This window comes from Strix aluco, chromosome 5, assembly GCF_031877795.1.
Source record: "Strix aluco isolate bStrAlu1 chromosome 5, bStrAlu1.hap1, whole genome shotgun sequence".
In the NCBI taxonomy this organism is placed as follows: Eukaryota; Metazoa; Chordata; class Aves; order Strigiformes; family Strigidae; genus Strix; species Strix aluco.
The window spans coordinates 54,904,320-54,919,862 of NC_133935.1; the positions used below are offsets into that span (position 1 = coordinate 54,904,320).

Genomic DNA, 15,543 nt, shown 5'->3' on the forward strand with positions numbered 1-15,543 from the left:
GTTCAGAGAGAATATGATAGTAATGAAGATGCATCATTCTGTTTTATCTGACTTCTAATGGTCAACTAGTGCTTTATCAGTACTCTTCTGCTGATGAAAAGAGATTGAAGAAAATTAAGTGTACAAACAAATAATTTAATTCAAAATAGGAAAGCAGTCGGCTGTATCCTTAGTAAAAAGAAATTTAGTAGCTGGAGTGTATAACTCTTGTTCTTCGTTCCTATTATTCACTGAAGATACAAACCAATTAAGTAAAATAAGAAAGAAGCAAACTATAATAATGTACCAAGGACTATATGATCTAGGCCAAATTCAAATGAACAATTTGAAAGAACATTTTCTAAGGCACGAAAGACAGAACCTTTGAAAAGTCTTTTCTCAGCTGTAGGAGCTATAGGACACTAACTATGAAGTCTAATTTTTATATAGAAACACATCTGTATGATGCACTAATTAATCTTTAGTAAATGCTGGTGGTTGTAGAAAGATTTTGCTTTGTGTCTCCTATGATGTCCTTTGTACAAGTTTTCAACACATCTTACGGCATAACTGAGAAGTCAGTGAAGAGTGAATTACAAAAGTAATAAAGCCTCCATATTAATGCTATGAGAATTCCAGAAGGCACATTTGGCTAATTCATACAATTGTGCAATATGGTATTTAAGAAAATATCTTTCTAAGATATCCCCCCAAAATAGTTCTGCATCATTTCCAGTAGTACGTTGGTGATACCCTTCAGAGTTGGCAGCGATTACTGATTGAATTCCTGGTTTCATGGAAGCAGGCAAATTTGGCTGGTAATTTGAGGGGGAGCAAGGCTTCTCCCAGTAGCCATAGCTGTCAGTAAATCTGTGCTGTAATAAGGGCATATCAACATCTGAATGCACGCATGTAGCTAAAAAAATGGTGGCAGGGTGGAGTTTTTTTTCTACAGCAATGAAGTCTCATTTTCTTCAGCTACCGAGGGCTGTAAAACAATGTGAAGAATATTTCCCATGAGACTTCCAAACAGGACAAATACTCAGCAGAGTAAAGGAAAAGTCTGTACACCAGTAGTCACGGCCTACCAGTCTGTACACGTTTCTTTTTATATATCAGCCTTGGCTATGTCTGTGTAGGAAGGGAAAACAAATATGCACATAAGCAGCAGTATACACATTTGGACTCCTAAACATCATTCTTCTGTGGCACGATGGGCTGCACTTCTTCACAATATAATGAGACATGAAATTACTTGATTGCTATCACCTTTAGCTTTGAACATTTATTTTTATTCTTAATAAATGAATTCAGTTATACTAAACACTGTGGTCAGCACCATAACTGTATCCCTTGACCATATTATAAGCATCTGGGCAAGGAAAAAAAAAAAAAAGAATGAGGCATATTAGACGTAATTAGACCTAAGCAATATTCAAGCCTGCTTATCCCCAAAACATCTGCTTAGCTACTGTCTCACCTGTCAGTACTTGAACCTGACTGACTTTTCTACAAGCTCCACTTCGGCACATACCCAGAATGGTTTACTTCAGAAAGGCAATTCATCATGGTGCTTCTCTCTTGCATATAGTCTCTTGAGACCCATGAAGGTGGTTTTTCCCACCTTTTTCACCTTCGTATCTGAAATTCACATGGAGATAAATGTTCTCACTTTATCTGAGAAGTTATCCAGAAAGAACACAGTCCTCAGTGCTTGTCTGCTGGCTGGTGCTGACTGCCCTGGCTGCTGAGTGCACTAGTTTTCCTTGTCCTCTTTCTGAGGAATCCACACCTCCTGGTTCACGGGCAGTTTAGAGCTGTAATTCAAGTCTGCATAGTTTGCTATGGGAACCATGTACCCAGAAGTTATGCTCAACAGTGTTCTGCTTGAGTCCTCTTGAATTATGCATTTGTGTTTTGGAGCAAGAGTTCAAAGCATGGAAGGTCAGACTCTGGCATGTATGCAAGCAAAGACAGACAGATTTATATGCATGCTTCATTGGCATGCAAGCAAAGACCAATGTATGTGCTCAAGCCCTGATTTCCTTGAGGAAAAGTGCATATGCGCTTAAAGAACTGCTTTGTTATTCATTCTGAAATGTCAAATAGAGAAGGAAGGGAGCAGAAGATGGGCTGCTAATAGAATAAGAAAATGTGAAACCAATAAAAAAGGTTAGAAATAGACTTTTGAAATTGTTGCATTAAACAGCATAATTAGCACACAGTTGCATTTTTACTTATGATACTGGAACATGGCAAGATACTCAATACATGATTTTGGAGTTATTAGAAACTGAGTTTGTCTGGGTTAGAGTTCAGTACATTTCTTGTAAAAGTACAGCATTGCCCCAGTGTCTTGGGGATTAAGAGAAGCAGCTGAGAATTTAATTTAACTTGACATAACTTATATCAGATGAACCAACGTGAGCTACCCTGCAATATTTAGGCCAGTGTAGCTTGTCCTTTATTCTGCAATGCACATTACTGAGAAAGAACTATTCACAGCATGGCCGGCAGGACCTCTCCATCTTCTGCTTAGAGAAGGGCTATGAGGGGAAAGACAAGAGAGGATTGACTCTTCTCTGTACCAGACATTAAGAAATGTAACTTCTTTCACTGCTTCACAGAAGACACTTCTATATTTCACGTTTAATTCTTGCTTGCTGTATTGAATGATTATGTGCCCTGAGCACTTATTCAGTTACAAGAACACACATTTTACAACCTAGTCCATACTCTTCAAGATATAAGGTTGCTATGAAGGATAAAAATTTAAAAAATGTCTGCAAAAAGCCACTGTCGAGGCCAGTTGCATACTGAGAAGTTGGAATCATTAGGTAGGTCCAGAAAAGTCAGTACTGTGCTTATCACTGCCAGTGATGATCTAAAATACCCAGTTCTACACTGAACTGAGGAAAAGCTTGAAGAGAGGAACTTTTTACTGCCAGGAATCTTTCAAGAAGCAGGTAATTTTTTAGACTGCATCTTTATAATCTTTGATAGCCAGGACTGAGTTTGGTCTTGAGTTTGTCAAACCAAGTTACTTGAGCCAAACTGAATCTACACTGCTGGCCCTCATTTTCCAACAGAACATTTATTTTGTCCTCACACACTTAGCAGGGGCCAAACCAGATGTTTTTGGTTTCTGCACCTTCCCACAACAGCACTTTCTTGGACCATAAACTTTGACCAAGCTGACCAACCACTTAGCATCTATCACCCAGCATATTATACACTATAAGAGGTTATACAGAACATGGGCCAGAAGCTTGAGCAGGTTTTTGTCATTGGCAATGGCTGCAGACAATCCCTCATGGCAGACAGGGTCATAACATTGACCTTGCAGTCTCTGTCATGCAGAAATGCCATTTCTGGAGGAGAAAGGCTGTGACACCTCATTTTCCTCTACACTACTACAATCAGTAGTAAGTACAGAGCATTCATGTGCAATGGGCCATCTTCAACAAACTGCCAAGTACCTGCCATTAATTTCTCCACACTGCCATCCTAGCATTCAAGAACATAGTCATCATCCTCTGAAGTCTGGACAACCCACCAGTAGACAAGTTGGAAAGCACTTAGAGGTGGGGAAAGTCAGATCTGGTGTGTTATGTCACCCACTCCCATCACATGTGTCATCCACAGTTTTGCTCTGTGTGATCTCTTGAACTTTGTAAAAGTCTGAGATGCTGGTCATATATGAATCCTCTGTTTTCTCAGTGGAGGTCATAGTTACATGAATAGAAAAAGTCTGTCACTGCAGCACAATGCAGACCCTGGTGGATAACATGTTTGCATGAAATGTTTAGAAAACAGGACATGTTTGATTTGGGGCAGTCCAGTATACAGTTACTGACCTGCACTGTAGGCAGTGCTGCATATTCCCTGCTGTTTCTGGGGAACCTGGGTCCATAAAATCTTTTTATATGCCCATAAATTTTACAGCATGGTCATGGAGCTTGCACTGGGCTGCTTTGCTATGAGATCACAGACTTCCTTTGTTCACCTAGATACAAGCTTCCAGATGCCCTGCGTGCCACACTCTGGCACAGCTGTGGCCAAAGGATGAACAAGAACTGGGAAAACTTAATCAGAAACACGGGTACATTAAATAAATAAGACATACTTACAAAGTGTAATGAAAAAAAATAACAAACACCAAGGACACAAAGCCAATGCAACATCATAGCAAGGAAAAGTAACAGAAGCAAAATAGGGCCCATTGAGGCCAACACATTCCCTAGAAAATAAAATGAGAATACTGTGTATTTGGGTGAGCAGAGCTGTGCCTTTCTTCAGCAGACAATACTCTAAAGCTAAAGTGACAGGGTTACCTGCCTTCATCCACTCCAAAATATTGAGGATAGGGTGGGATTTCCTGAAAAGCTTTTCCAGAAGTCTAAGATACATCTTAAATGTTCAGTGAAAGAAAGCAAAAACCACAAAACCCAGTCTTGTGAGGACCTAAATTTTTTTTTGTAGCATTTTTTTTCCAGAACCTTTCCCCAGTAGGTGCTTCCATTCCTACACTCTGGGCTAGTCCATGGGTGACATAACTCAACAGTGACAAAAGTAAAGATGACTTTTCCCATTGCCTCTAATCAAGCCTGTCTTATTTCCATTTCCAAGTGGTAGGGACAACCTACGATACTCAACTTCCTCAGAGACGAGGAGCAGGAGTTGCCACACTGAATGCTGGACATAACTGCATTAACAAGTTAATTCCCAAAGGAGATTTTTAAGCTCAAGCTGGCACTGAAGACTCTGCAGACTCCCTTACAGTGCTGTTTTGCCAGTGCCCTCATCTTACTGCAGACATCGTTCTTGCCCTGGCTGACTGGTCTGTAACTCTTCTCCCTTTGTCTTGCACAATCCTGAGCTTATGGACTGCAAGTTCTTTATGAATGGGCTGAGCCCAAATTTGTCTGTGGAGAAAAGAAAAATCCACTTATTCCTGGGATCTGCAATACAGTTGTTGTTCTCGGAATGTGTAACTGCATTCAGATACATCAATAACTCTCTAGATCCATAACTAGCATGGAATAAAGGCCTTCTCCCATCAGAAGCCAGCAATTTGAAAACTCCTTTTTGAAGAGCGTGGCAGGGAATGTCACAGTTGAGTCTGTTCAGCTTAGTGTGCAGATTGCCTGCCATACCGGAGTTTGCAGTCTGTCTGCCCAAAGGGAAATCCCACCACTGCCATCTGAAATGTCACTAGCACCATCCCATGCCTGTGCAGTCCTTGCCTTGAGAGAGCACTGTGTGCCAGAGCAGCAGATGGACTTCTCTGAAACACAAAGTTGGGCTCTGGAGGAAGAGCTGTGAGAGACTAAGCCAGGAAGGGAGAGGAAGGGAATACCCATGCTTTGCAATCTACTACAACTCATGTCAAGTGTTGATGCAAACCTAAGACTTTCTGGCTTTATTTCAGGGGGAGGGAGGGCCACATCATTTAGTTTTGTTTTAATTCCAAAATAACAGCACTACCACTACCCTCCTGATAAAAGGTTTTTCTGCCTATATCTGTAAACCACCCATGCAAGTGCATATAATCGCTTAGTAACATTATGGGCCATGACAAAGGCAGTTCAAACTGGAAGGCTGGCTTGTCCATGCCACTTCATTAAATCAGTATGTCAAGCATGAGATTACTGACATTCTCAGAAGTCTTGGCTGAGTGAAGACACAATGTACTGCAGTGGTCTTAGGTCCTGAATGCTTGGAGACACCCTCTTCTGCTGTTTTGTGTGTCCTACCTCCCACATCACGAATTCCCTAGGCAGAGTCCATGAGGCCCTCATTCATCCTCTTGCAGGCCCAATGCAATAGCACATCCCCTCCAGACCTAGGCCAGAAGTACTTTTGCCTTCATCCAGTCACATCTTCAGGAAACAGTCTGTGTTATTTGTCTGTACTGAGTTGAAAACTGAACAAAACAGAATTTGACCCTGGAAAGATAAAGACAAGCTAAGAAATTTATACAAGCTCACAAAACATTTAATGTTGGGAATGAACTGTTTCCAATCTGAGTCTCCTGATTCTTCATGTCCAAATCAGCAGGGCAAAGTGTTCTGAAAACAAATCCTGGTCTGTGCTGGGACCTCATTTCTCAAACCATCACATACTGAAAGTGAAGCTTTTCACTGCTCAAATATCAAATACAATTCTTTGCACAACCATACATAAGGGGAAGATACTACTACCTTCAACTTACCAGCAACTTTGAGCTGCTCACTGTTAGAGCTATTTAGAATTTTCTTGTCTTGCATGACCCTCAGCCAAATCTTTTATGAAGCTACAGCTTTGACAATCAGATAGCAAGAGTTCTGCTAAGATTGACTGAAGAGATGAAAGACAAACTTTGGCTGTTTTCTTCATCTTCATTTTGTCTTTTCCAAGAGGCAAAAAGCAGTATCTTGCCCTTTGACTAAGCTTTTCCAGGAAAAAAAACCCAAACCTGTCCTTAGTCAAAAGCAGCTCTGAGGTTTGTACGACATGGCATTTTGAGAACTTTTCATTACACTTTCACACATAATTGACTAGTCCAGGTTATTTAAAAACCATTAAACAACACTAATAAGCATCCCAGGTATTGCTTAATACTATGTACATTTGGGACAGAAGATCACATTAATAAAGAAATGAGGTAATAAATATTGTATTCCTATTATTGTTCATTAAGTAAATGAGCATAGATATAAATGAGCATTAATAAAATATATAATATATATGTGAACTTACTACCTAAAGAACATTAGCGAGCATATAGTCTAGGTATATCTAAACTCTAAATAAAACCACCTAGCAGTTAATCAGCGTCCATCAAAACTTTCAGCTTCTGATAGTGCTGTAGGAAACAGAAATGCAATTCCAATAAATGTTTTATAAATTACTATTTTTTTTTTCATAGAATCATAGAATGGTTTGGGTTGGAAGAGACCCTTAAAGATCATCTAGTCCAACACCCCCCTGCCATGGGCAGGGACACCTTCCACTAGATCAGGTTGCTCAAAGCCCCGTCCAACCTGGCCTTGAACACTGCCAGGGAGGGGGCATCCACAACTTCTCTGGGCAACTTGTTCCAGTGTCTCACCACCCTCACAGTGAAGAATTTCTTCCTTGTACTTAATCTAAATCTACCCTCTTTCAGATTAAAGCCTTTACCCCTTGTCCTATCACTACATGCCCTTGTAAAAAAGTCCCTCCCCATCTTTCCTGTAGGCCCCCTTTAAGTACTGGAAGGCTGCTATAAGGTCTCCTTGGATCCTTCTCTTCTCTGTGCTGAACAACCCCAACTCTCTCAGCCTGTCCTTATGAGGGCGGTGCTCCAGCCTCCTGATCATCTTTGTGGCCTCCTCTGGACCTGCTCGAGCAGGTCCATGTCCTCCTTATGTTGGGGGCCCCAGAGCTGAACACAGTACTCCAGGTGGGGGTCTCACAAGAGCAGAGTAGAGGGGCAGAATCACCTCCCTCGACCTGCTGGCCACACTTCTTTTGATGCAGCCCAGGCTACGGTTGGCTTTCTGGGCTGCAAATGCACATTGCCAGGTCATGTTGAGCTTCTCATCAACCAACATCCCCAAGTCTTCCGCAAAGCTGCTCTCAATCTATTCTCCACTCAGCTTGTATTTGTGCATGGTATTGTCTTGACCCATGTGCAGGACCTTGTGCTTAGCCTTGTTGAACTTCATGAGGTTCACACGGACCCACCTCTCAAGGTCCCTCTGGCTGGCATCCCTTCCCTCCAGCATGTTGAGTGCACCACACAGCTCAGTGTCATCGCAAACTTGCTGAGGGTGCACTCAATCCCACTCTCTGTGTTGCTGACAAAGATGTTAAACAGCGCCAGTCCCAATACTGACCCCTGAGGAATGCCACTCGTACTGGTCTCCACCTGGACGAGGAGCCATTGACTGCAACTCTTTGAATGCAACCATCCAGCCCATTCCTTATCAACCAAGTGGTCCATCTCTCCAATTTAGAGACAAGGATGTTGTGGAGGGCAGTGTCAGATGCTTTGCACAAGTTCAGGTAGATGATGTCAGTTGCTCTTCCCTTATCCACCAATGTTGTAACCCTGTCGTAGAAGGACACCAAATTTGTCAGGCACAATTTGCCCTTAGTGAAGCTATGTTGGCTGTCACCAGTCACCTCCTTATTTTCCAAGTGCCTTAGCATAGTTTTCAGGAGGATCTGCTCCATGATCTTGCCAGGCACAGAGGTGAGACTGACTGGCCTGTAGTTCCCCAGGTTTTCCTTTTTTCCCTTTTTAAAAATGGGGGTTATGTTTCCCCTTTTCCAGTCACTGGGAACTTCACCAGACTGCTACAGCTCCTCAAATATGATGGATAGTGGCTTAGTCACTCCATCTGCCAGTTCTCTCAGGGCCCACAGATGCATCTCATCAGGTCCCATGGATTTATGCACCTTCAGGTTCCTTAGATGGTCTCTAACCTGATCTTCTCCTACAGTGGGCAGTTCTTCATTGTCCCAGTCCCCGCCTTTGCCTTCTGTGACTTGGGCTTCTGCAGACTGCACTTAGAACCAGGTGTCTAACTCATTCTCAGCCTCCCTGATGCTACCAGCATTCTCACCGCCTCCTGCAGCTCAGCACCTGCTGCAGGAGGTCCCCCACCTGGGCAGACCTTTTGCAGGCAGGTCTGCTGCCCGTCCCTGCCCCAGGAGAAAGGTCCAGGCCCTTCCTGCAGCCTGAAGTCTGCACTCATGAGAGATGCCAGCTCCTGGTGGGTCTCCATGCTCTCCTGGTGTTTCCCTGGCTCAGAACTGCCCCCCGTGTGCCGCCATCCCCCACTCCACTGCAGAATGTGCTTACACCAGAGCTGATCACCTCGGCAATCAGCTGCAGTGGTTTATAATGTCAATTTTTCATTAATGTGTCAAAATAGTTAAAAAACGCCTGTGAAAACAGATACAGAAAGGGAGGAACAAATTTTACTGCTCTCGATATTTAAAAATGCTTTCCAGTCCTCAGGAAAGAAAGATCATCCATCAAGTTAAATACTCTCCATAATTTTTAATCCCAGAATCAGCACTGGCCAAACATACTGTCCCACAGTGTACAATAACTATAAAGAACAACATTACTGCAGATGCTCATATGCAAATGCCAACACTTTTTATTTCACTTGTTTTAATTAAGAAGGGTTCTGTTATTAAATCTGTCAAAAATAGCAACTCTAAAACCATTTAAAATAAAATATTTAGTCTGCCTGTTGCTTAGTGTCAGCACCACTTCTGCAATTAAGCAAGTGTAAGGGACAGATGCTCTGCTGGTGAAAAGCATCTGGGTTCTCTGGAGCATGGATTCAAGCCTCCAGCTGGCCATCACTCTTCTGCCCTGGCAGGACAGTGCTCTGAAAGGAGAGAGAGCAAGGACTTGAGAGCTCTGCCTTTCTCAGCAGCCACTACAGTGCAACAGGGTAGTGCAGTGCCATAGAGTGACACAGTAGGTGCTGAGGACCCCATATTCACAGTGTTTGCGCCTTGTGGGCTGAACTGAGCACCCATCCGTAACTGCAGCTCACTAGGTGAGATCCCAGATAGCAACTTCCACTTCAGTTGCATCCAGAAGAAATCCCACTTGTGCACCCCAAGATCAATCCATGCTGTGAACCAAAGGGCAGGTGGAGAGATGACTGGAAGATCCACTTCAGAGGTGTGCTACCAAAGTGAACCACTAATACAGACACACCCTAGAAGAAGTCACACACGACAAATACTGGAAATTTAATTTCCAAATATTAGAAAACTAATTACACTGGATCTCTTTTGTTAAAATACAGTGCTTGTTCCCCTGATGGAGATAAATATGTGGTAGAGATATGGAATAATGCTACTGACAGATTTCAGGGTGCCACACCTCCTATGGCATGCTCTAGAAGCATAAATAAGTGGGAGAAAGTGTATTAATGTAGATTACCATCAAAAAGACTTAATTATCTGAAGTTAAATACCAATTAGAAGAAAATGTGTTTTAATTCAAACTGTGAATTGCATTATCTTTTTAAAAAACATTCCATCACAACAATGTATTTCTGAATTCTATCCTACAGTTGAAAGTAATGGGTAAGTAATTCAGCATTTGCCAGTAACTGCCATTCTGAAATATCTGTTCTGAAATTGCAAGTTCTGAAATACTCTCTGTTTCAAATAGGGAATAGCAAAGGGAACTTTATGTTGGGACTAGCTCAAAAATGCTTATCAATAGCAGATATTGCATGTTTTGAGAACCCTGCATTCCCAGTTAAGTCTTCTAGTCTACGACTGTCGTCATTCTGCCTGGTGAGCTGAAGAAACTGGACGCTGCAGAGTATAAAGGATGCTCTGAGTTTAGCAAAACTGGAATTGTTTATTCTACATTTTTATACATTCTTTTTACTTAGAAAAATGAAAAACATTTTTGTGAATGTAAACAGCACTGGTCTATTTTCTTTCAGTTATATCAGTTTGTCAAAGAAAGGATATTACCTTTCCCACAAACCTTGCTTTACTTCTATCCTTTGACTGTGACAGTTGCAATTTTATTAGAGTGTATCAATATGATTCCAGAGCTATTTGAGATTTTTGTACAAAGATTTGTATAAAGTCTGAAATTACATTTATGTTAATGCACAGAGGAAACATTTTACTATGTTTCATGTAATAAAATGAGTAAGATTAGGTAATGTAATCACATGGTGAAATATTAGAATTCTGGAGAGCAGCATTTTTTTATTATAGGTAGAAGCATCTTTGAGTTTCCTTTTGCCACACCATTAATTTACTAAAATGAAAGTGTTATCTATTTCAAACAGCAGCTCATTTAAATTAAACTCATCAGCCATAAGCTTTAAGTTTCAAATGCCATTTCCTATCTGTGACACAGAAAAGGAAAAACAGTTTAAGAAGGTTCGTGGTCTTGCTTGTAAAAAATATTTTCAATCAACACCTATCATACACAAGGTAGTATAGGATTCACATGAGTTATATTCAGGGAACTCTACTCCACGCTCAACTTCCAAAGTTAGAAGTTAATTACTTCAGTAGAAAGCATTTTGAAAAAACCCACAATTCTATATAAGGTAAAGAGAAGCCATTTTTCTGGTTTCCTTTCAGATGGATACATCACTTACTCTATCAACAGAACGGGGAGTGGAAGACAGCTGACTCAAGAAACAACAGAAACAAGGTTTTCAAAAATGTTTTCAGAGCACTGCATGTGCCTTAGGATAGACCTGCCTGGCAAGTTTTCATTGAAAATGGTTTATATTCAGACAAGGGCAGCTCATCAATACATGGAATTCACCTGTGAAAGGGCTGATTTCTATAATGTGAGGGAAGCTGTGTCAGAACTGGGCATGATTCCTGCACCTTGCTGTGGTTGTGGAGCCAGGAGTTAGGGCAGCATTTCAGCTGCATGAGATGAGGCAAAGAGACCAGGGGTCAATACCTGTTCTGTGTGATTCAGAACAGGTATTTGAGTATCAGTCCTAAAGAGACCAGCTGAATGCCACAATAACCAGGCTTTTGGATGCTATACAGTACTGTTCAGATTCTCTAGTTGGAGCTGCTCTACTTTGTATAAACAAGTCAACATTAGTATAACTCTCTAGACACAGATTTCCCACACCCAGCTGAGGGTCTTAGTGGCTAGTTATTGAATCTTTATATTATTCTCAGGTCCTGGTAAGAGTGAGGTAAAGGCTTGCTGTTCACCATTGTAGGAAGACATGAGTTCATATGCCAAAACATACATAACAGGGACTTTGGCTCGCCATGTTTCCAGCATCCCCAGTAACTGTCACAGAAACTGGTTATAAGAAAACATTCTTGGCTTCCTTTTCTCACTCATCATGAAGTATTCAGTAAAGTCTTAAATTTATTGCAATGTAGAATGGGAAAAAGCTTTTGAAATGGAAAAAAACACGTGTCTTTACATTTAGAAGGCAACTCCCATTTCAGATGCATTTAGATGGTAATTGAAATGCTACTCTAAGAGCATAATATTAGGCTCTTCAGATCTATAGCAGGAGCCTCCTTGATTTTTCTGCGTTGAAACATGTTATTAAATTCTAGTTTTTAGAAAGAGTGTAAGTATGGCTTTAACACCACATTCTCAAGCCTATCTATGATCTGGACTATTTTGATTTCTAGATAGTTGATTTAAGACAAACTAATTGATTTTCAGAGGACCCAATTAACAACATGTATGTCAGAAAGGTGGTAAAAATCAATGAATTAATAAACCAATTCTTTCATAAATAAATTACTTTATTCATTATTTCCTAATTACTAAATTTACTAGCATTGTTTGCATTCACAATTTATTTAATAATTAATGAAACTTTAGCCCTGATCAAAGTTTTACTACATAGACAGCACTCTGAATGTTTTCTTCGGGATATTATAGACTCATACTTGTTTTCTGCATTTAAATTATTCAAATTTTTTCCCAAACCGCATGTGAAGTCTGATACAATTTTCGGTAGAGACAAGTGAACAACTGATTGTTAATTTTTTTAACACAGAGTATTTTTACATATGGTTTGTTTAGTTCAGTACAATTAAAACATTTTATAAGCAATTCAGATTCAGCCAACACATAGATGTGTTTTTGTAGAAATCTGTACCTAAGTTAACATATCTAATCTCTCATCACAGTTGACAGAGATGTAGTGTGAGATTTGGTTGTCTAAACATATGTGTTTAGTGTGATTTGGGGCACTGTGGAGTACCTTGGTTGGCCTCCAGACCCTGCAACTGAAGGTCTCCCCTGAGCCTTGTGTCAGGTCTGCCAGGCTTGTGCACTTTTTCAATACCCTAAAGCATTTCAAATCATAGTCAACGCCTACATTTAGGTACCTGAATCCCAGCTTTATTCAGTCAGCGGAGTCTGGGAAATAATTCAGGTGACTAAATACAAGTTTCTACTAGAGGTGAAATGAATGACCATCACCTGCATTGGTCAGAGCTCATTGGCTGTAGTAAGAGCTAGCATGTCAATAGCCATAATCAAGATGTAAATATCGGGCACCTGAATCCAGAGCTGAATCTCAAAACTGAAGTCAGTTTTCAATGTTTTAATTTCTTTCAAGAAAATAATGAAAAGCCTGCTTGAATTGGAAAACAAACACATTTAGGAACTGTCAAAACTCATATTTGTATAAAATAATGGAAAAGTTCTATTTAGAAACTGTCAAATGAAAAATGCCACTGAAAATTTGTGGTTTATTTGCTGTTTAAAAGACATTATAGAAAACTGAGATGACTTCTCAAAGCATTTTGATGTTGCAGAGTCTTAAAATTATCCTTGCAAGTTTTTTGAAGAAACAAAGAACAAACCCCATAAAATTTCCCGCTGTATTTGTGATCATGAGTTACAAAGCATTAAGGATAAAAACAAAGTCTGATTTTATCCATGTAGAACATATGGAACATGTTGTCCTTGCACAGATGTTGTCACGTTGCTGTTATTAAACAAAGCTTTTGGTAAGAGTAGATAGGAGGGCTGTATAGTATACACTTACATTCTCATGGCTTTTCAGACAACATATCATATCCACAACCAAAATGTAAAAATACAGTTCAAATTTAGAATAAGCTAATCATAACAGTTTAATAGCTTTCTATGTTCTGGACTAGACTAGCTGTATATTTTAGCTATATAGTAGTTTGATGGAATAAGAAATTTCTCATTATTTTAGGTTTCATACACCACGGTATCTATGGGATAGAACTTCTCATTCATCAAGATGTTGTACCTTTTAGAATTACATTTTTGCAAACCCTATCAAAGTAAAATATAATTACAATTGTTTTGAACTGCTCTTTAATGTTTTTTTCCAAAGCATATTGAATAAATGCAGGCTCTTTCATCTAACAAGTTGATTATATTTTGATTAAATGTATTTCCAAAACAACTCCAACAAAAAAAAAAGTAAATCCAAAAACCTTTAATCTTTCCTCCTGAGCAATGCATTTTTATGTCAACAATCTTCCAAAGAATATAAAACTGACCTTAGTAAGAAAAGGGCATTAGCAGACAGCAAGCTGAGCATGAGCTGGGCATGTGCATGGCAGCAAAGAGCTCCCAACAGAGTCTGGGGCTGTACTAACAGGAGCACAACTAGTAGATCAAGGTAAATTATTATTTCCCTCTACTCTGCACATGTTAGACCATATCCAGAATACTACATCCAGTGGTACCCCCCACTACATAATTAGCAGTGATAAACTAAAGTGGAGGTCCCCAAGCTGGCTGGGGGCTGAAACACTTGTCCTGTGAGGAGAGGCTGAGGGATGTGGGCAAGTTCAGCATGAAGAAAGGGTGGCTTTGGGAGCACCTAACACCTGCTCCCCACTACCTCTGGGATGGTTAGCAAGAAGATGGAGCCAACCTCTTCACAGCAGTGAATGACAATGCGAATGTTGAAACAAGAGAGATTGAGACTGGATATAAGGAAAAACTATTTCCAATGAGTCCCATCAGGCAGTGAAAAGAGGCTGCCCAAAGATCCTGTGCAGTCTCCATCCCTATAGGTTTTTGAGACCCTAAACTGGATATAGCTCTGAGCAACCTAGTCTCAGCTCAGAGCTGACCCTGCTTTGAGTAGGAGGCTAGAGACCTCCTGAGATCCTGAATTATCCTGTGATCCTATGCTCCTATGATATTTACCCTCCAATAAAAGAATCTTAGTAGCCAAGCATGTAAGTTACACATCATTAACATTTATGAAGGAAACATGGTCTTATCATCCAACAAGCAACCCTGTTTGCCTATGTGAACTGCAATGACGCTAGCCTCAAATCAAAAAGAGTATTACAACTCCTCCTGAAAAAAAAATCTATGCAATCAAAACAGAAGGGATTTTTTTTATATGTATGGGACTTCCGAACTTCAGCTGACATTGTTGCTCCAACTAAGACTTTATAAATGCAAGCACTCAGAACTGCACTTGACATTTACAGTAATTGCAAAGTATAATATTTTTTGCAGATCATTCAAGAATTGATATCAACTCAAAAGTCACTCAGGGAAAAAAAGTTAATATGTGTGTTTTTCCACAAGTTGAGCCAGTTCTAGTATAATACTGACACATGTCTTCTTAGAAGAAAGAAAAATGACATATGAATTACTGTGATTTTGATCCCCTGGAAAGTTAACCTTTCTAAAAATAGAACAGGATTAGAAAGAAGAATGAGCAAAAAGAAGCTAAAAAAGGCACTCACAAGAATACATGCTGAAGGCCAGTGCTACTCTGATAATTATATGCCCAGTGCTGTGACAATATGAATATTGTCACTTTTCCAGTTATAGATGAAAGTGAGGAACTTCTGAGAAGCAATGAGCACAAGAGAACTTGAGAATTGTTATGGTGAATTCACTAAGATGCCCAGATATATATTTCATTAAACTTTGAGCTTGTCAGGAAATGGTTATCCCCCTCAAACAGAAACTTTTCAGTATTTCAGAAAAAGCCCTGTGTTCTATCCTGAGACTAATCTGCACTCTTTTCCTGCTTGTTATGGTAAACAGAAATCAGAAAACAGATAAATCCTGGAAGA

The 15,543-nt window shown here is 40.1% G+C and overlaps 1 protein-coding gene across 2 annotated transcripts in view; it reads right to left on the reverse strand.

Annotated features, from left to right (window-relative positions):
• TMEM117 (transmembrane protein 117) overlaps positions 1 to 15,543 on the reverse strand; it is a 228,356-nt gene that overhangs the window by 41,536 nt on the left and 171,277 nt on the right. The window lies entirely within an intron of this gene.